We start from the raw sequence: 5305 nt of genomic DNA, 5'->3' as shown, positions 1-5305 counted from the left end.
TGAAGCCTCCATTAAGGTGCCTTTTACGTTGAAGCATTTGAACATCTCTAAAATCAAAGTGTGTGCTATAGTGTGCTTTAAATTGAAGTTGGGTTAGAAGGTATGCGCCAAACTAAATCCCTGCATTGATCGACACCGTACTAAGCTGTCTTCTTGTGAACTTTCCACGCATCCACAACGACAAAATAAAACTAGAATTGTTACTGCCCATGCAGGCGTCCCAAGCTTACGTCTCTAGAAGAGAGAAAAATTAATTCTCGGACACGTACGTATTTATTCATGAAGGACCATGAAAGCGTCACGTGTTGTGTGAGTTCAAGACGGAAAGAGCCCCGGTGACCGAGTTTGAACTGACGCGAGTTAGGTTAGGCAGGGAACCATAAGGGACACGGCCGGCCCAACGACCGTTTTCTCTCGAATGCTTTGAAACGCTGTTTTAGGCTATCTGGTGTACTTTCAAAGCTCTGTAGGTTAATTTTAGGTTGCGCAAAAAAAAAATTTATCTGTTCGGTTATTCTAGAGGAGCTTGTGTATCTCGTACTTATTAGGGCTTTTTTGTCCATTTCCCGAAAACGTTAGGACTTATCGCCTTTCCGAAAATGATAGCTGACTTTTTTTCGGTACCCAAAATGACATTTTGTTTTTTTGTTTTGTTTTGTTTTGTTTTTGGTGATTTCTACCGTTCTGTGCTTTCATTGCCGTCACTGTTATCCCAGTCCCTTTGTAAGAGCATACCAGCCTTGTGAGTGCCCGATCTCCAACAAACAGGAATCAGCGGTCTTCATGTTAGGTACCAGGTCCTCTCGGTTCTCCCGCCATGTTTGGCAGTTCGTTGGAACTTGCATCGAACTCGAGCTCTGTTTTAGCGGGCCAAAATCCACTCTACCTTCGCTTCGTCATCGTGCACGGTTTCAAGGCAAAGTTTTCCGTTACCCAGAAGCTGAAGATAGCGATTACAGGCAACAACAATAACAGGTAAGCAAGTTTTGCAAAAATTGAACGAGTAGAGTAAAGTAACGTCAAGATACGTATACATTTCGTTTTGCCTTTGGTTGTGAATGTGTCATGATCAAGGAGAAGTTACATTGCTTGTGGAATCGACTTTGCTGATGTTTACCTGCTGTGCAAAAAGGGCTTTATTATCTGTTATTATCTGTTCTCGATAACCGAGTAAGAGCATGCGACATTTGTTATTGGCTTATATGCACCTTATGATTCCATCTGATGTATTCTCTTGTAGGGTTATGTTGCCCTCTGATGTGAATGCTGGTAAGCTAAAATGTAATGTGCCATCTTCAGCAGTGAAATTTCTCTTATGCTAGTGTAAGTATTCTGAAGTTACTCAAGTGTCTACAGTTGTACCTACATGCAAGTTACAATATGCTACACAACTGTACATGGACATTGCACCCACTGGTGCTGATAGTAAGTTAAATGTTGTGAAATTTTCTTTGCCAAAAAAAAACACTACGATACTTTATAAAGAGGTATACATGTACCTCAAACTGTCATGAAAACTACGCAGGACTTGAAAAAAAAAAAGGAAGAGTAACTTGCCCAGGCAGGAAAATCTACTTGTCTTGGACGACACAGTATAGTCAATCAATTATTTCATAACAATCAATAGGAATTAGTCAATGATATCAGAAATCAATGAAAGGATTCGTCATGAGTAATTGATTGTGATCAAATTTTCAATAAGCATTATCAATTTTGCTGACACTAGCTTATCTTTTAAGCAACATTTAATAAGAAAGAAATGAACAAAAGATATAAAGTGAAATATGAAATCATGAATACAATTGCATAAAAACATAACATTGTATCTTGTAAACAGAATATTTTGCTGGCATACATGTATCGGGAACTATGTTTTGGGGGTCTTTGGTAGTGCCTTTGAAATCTACATAAAAAAGTTACAATCAAACATTGTGTTGAGGGACACAATTTTTCTACAGTTTATGTGAACTAACAAAGAGAGGCCAACTTTCAATTGATTCTCTAATGACTGATAAATTTGGTAAAATCAAATTGATAACTTGAAACTTCTCTAGCATGTGAGGATGAATTTCTTTCAATTGATTGATAGCGCTGATAACACTTACATTAATTTCAGTTTATTGATTTATATCAATTTATGGATCAATTTCAATCGATTACCTTACCCTGAGATGACCAGACAGCATTTTAGAGACCTGTTACAGCTGTACATTTTACTTGTACAAAATTGGGCTCTTACCAAATACATGCAGGTTTCGTGTGTCATGCATCTGTTCATTCATCTGTAGCAGGGCAGGAAAAAAATTGTAAGTCACTTGCCCAGTGGGCCAGTCAATTTCAGTTTTCACTTGCCCCCATTTAAATATTAGTTGCCAGTGTGGTGGCCAGTAAGGAAATCAGAGGACAAATGCGAATGAAGTACGCTCGGATTCCTAACTAATTCTTGCTTTCAACCTAATAATTAACTAATCTTTAGGTCTTAAGTTTTGAAATGGAATGACTGGAAATTATCATTTATCAAGCTGGCATTTTTAGTCAGACTCACAAGACTACTGAGGCTACATTGTAATTTCACTTACCCACCGGGCCACTGAACTTCTATTTTCACTTGCCCAAGAGCAAAATTTACTTGGCTGAGGAAATCAGACCTGGTTTTTTCCTGCCGTGAGTAGATCACAGATAACACCAAAATGTGGTAAAAACAAAAAATATTCACATGAGCCATTACCAGGGTGTGTCACAGAATCTGTGAATTTTTCAGGCGTGTGTCACTGATGTTCTTACCACATTTTGATGTCTTCTGTGATCTATTACTGAACAGATGCGTGACAATGTAGAATCTATCTGCTTCGTAATACATAACAAAGAAACAAAAACAAACATTTATGACATCAGCTGTACCTTTGTCCACCAATAGAGCATAAGTACGTGTAAGAAACAATCAAATTGTGCCTGCAAATAACTTGACTTATTATTTAAAAATTGTTTGATAGGAGTTTGATTTATTGTGCATGAATATTACAATGTAGAAGATAGTGAACATTGAATATTTACTGCCACACATTTTGAGTTTAGTACTTCTACATCCTCTGACATTCAGTACCTTCCAATCAGAGATGCAAAGTTTTTGTCACACAGTAGCTAGAGATGTAGATGTAAGATCTGTTTGATTGATGAATATTCAGGGCTCAAAATAATGGCCGGTCAATGGGCAATGTCTGGCCAGAATGGTGACTTGACTGGCCAAAAACTTCACTCGCCGGTCATGTTGACCAGTCATGTCATGTTGAGACGGTCACGTTGTTCATTCTTGAATAAACAATCAAATCCCCAACTGTAAATCTGAAAGTTTTTAATCTCTTTTTTATTATGACCTCTAATGAAAACATACACCAATGCATACATGTATCTGTTTGAACGGCTAAAGACCATTCGCTTGCTGTTTGTCATGCATTCAAGATCAATAGGAATGCCATTCGAGTGACTGGGGTTAAATCTGTTCGGAAAAACATTAAGCAATTTTTAAACGGTCTAGCAGTGACTGGAACAAACAAACAAACTATATTTGTCGGTTTAATTTGGCTCACATTACATGTACTTGATTTTTGCATAAATATCCTGACCGGTCAGAAACAAGACGTGACCGAGCTAAAATTACTCTGGCCAGTCAACATGACTGGCTACAGTCCAATTTTAAAGGTCACAGTATAAATTGGAATGATAAGAAACAAAATAATAACTCCAATGTAAAATTCACTGATTGATATCATACACAGAATTTGCTGATTCATACTCAGACATAACTTATCTTATTTAACGAAATGTTTTATGTTACTTGTAGGAGGAAGTAAAATTGAGAGTGGTCAATACATGCATGCTCCTTGGCATTGATGCTTGATCAGGAAAAAATCAGCCACTGAGAAGTCTACAGTACTTATGACTCTATAAGGGGTCCAAGGCCCATTTCTTGAAGGCCCTGGAAACTTTTCGGGCCCACAAAGCCATCTTTAATTGAGCTGTGTCTAAAAACTAAGAGCTGTATATGCCTGAAACTTCTTGTGTGAAGGAAACCTCTGTTCATATTGAAAATAAGCGATTAAAACAGCTCTGTAAGCATAAGATTTCAGATTTTGGTATGGCTTTCTGGGTGTGAAAACTTTTTGGGACCTTCGAGAAATGGGCCCCTGGTGCATTACAGTCTAACATGGTGACCTTCAACACTTTGATATGCTCTGGCAGCTTTCTGGCATAAATTCAACCACTTTAAACATTATTTTTTAATGCTTTGAAGTATCACTTACACTGTACCTGTGTTAGTGAATTAGCATCAAATTTAAATATCTTAGATTGCTAGGTTGATACTTATTGTTCAATACAGCAGCTATAAGATTTCATCATAAAAAGAAAAGGCTATGTTTACATACATGTAGTACCAGAACAATAATTTATTAACTTATGATGTGTTATGGGAACTATGGTACTAGATAGGCCTTTCAATTTCAACAGGCCCCTATGAATTTTTTTTTTACATTACAGTTTTTTTTATCACAAAAAGAAAAAGTAAAATTTTGAATATTGTTTACAGTGAATGTTTTGTCAGGGGTCCAAAATGTTTGTACTGTTTGGATTCCGTACAGTTTTGGAAAAAGAAGGAAACTGTGACTTTGTAAACATAGCCTAAAAGATGTCAGAAGCCTTGTTTTATGTTATGCAATGTAGTATTCCTTTGGCATGAATGTTTCTTTGATGAATTTAAAATGTCAATCTCTATCTTGTGGTAAATGTTTTTTCTCCCTATTTTCTGTTATTTCAAAAGAACAATTCAGTCTATGAAAAAAGTTGATCAATACTTCACACTTACATTGCAGTAATTTTCATAATAAGGTAAAGGTTAAGTCTGCATATGAGCCACGTGGCCCAACAGACTGGAGCTTATCCCGCTTTCTGTAGCAGGAGGCGACTAGGACTATTTCTACTCCCCCTGGATGAGATACCAGTCCATTGAAGGGTTACCCCACCATTAAATTCGCTGCTACCCACTTATACACCTGGGTGGAGAGGCACTGAGAGTAAAGCGTGTTGCCCAACAACACAACAGAATGTACCCGCCAAGAGCTTGAACCTGGATCGCTCGATCAGGAGTTGAGCGCACTACGTGTAACCACGAGGCCATCGTGCCTCCCCCATTTTTCATTATGAAGGCTAATTTAATCCTACATTAATTACTTAGTAAGAAAAAACATTTCATGACAAAGGTATTATCATTATGTTGCATTTGACATTGTGGATTTAGTATATATTTAAG

General features: G+C 37.3%; 1 long non-coding RNA gene across 1 annotated transcript; it reads left to right on the top strand.

The window, feature by feature from the left end:
- Positions 1-217: 217 nt before the first annotated feature.
- LOC145460419 (uncharacterized) lies at positions 218-4730 on the top strand. Its single transcript, XR_014039841.1, has 2 exons — positions 218-975; positions 3842-4730. It is a non-coding gene; the product is annotated as an uncharacterized LOC145460419 (long non-coding RNA).
- Positions 4731-5305: the final 575 nt, after the last annotated feature.

This window comes from Orbicella franksi, chromosome 11 (assembly GCF_964199315.1).
Source record: "Orbicella franksi chromosome 11, jaOrbFran1.1, whole genome shotgun sequence".
In the NCBI taxonomy this organism is placed as follows: domain Eukaryota; kingdom Metazoa; phylum Cnidaria; class Anthozoa; order Scleractinia; family Merulinidae; genus Orbicella; species Orbicella franksi.
Note: the sequence above shows the minus strand (reverse complement) of the source record. Positions and strands in the feature narration are given on the sequence as shown.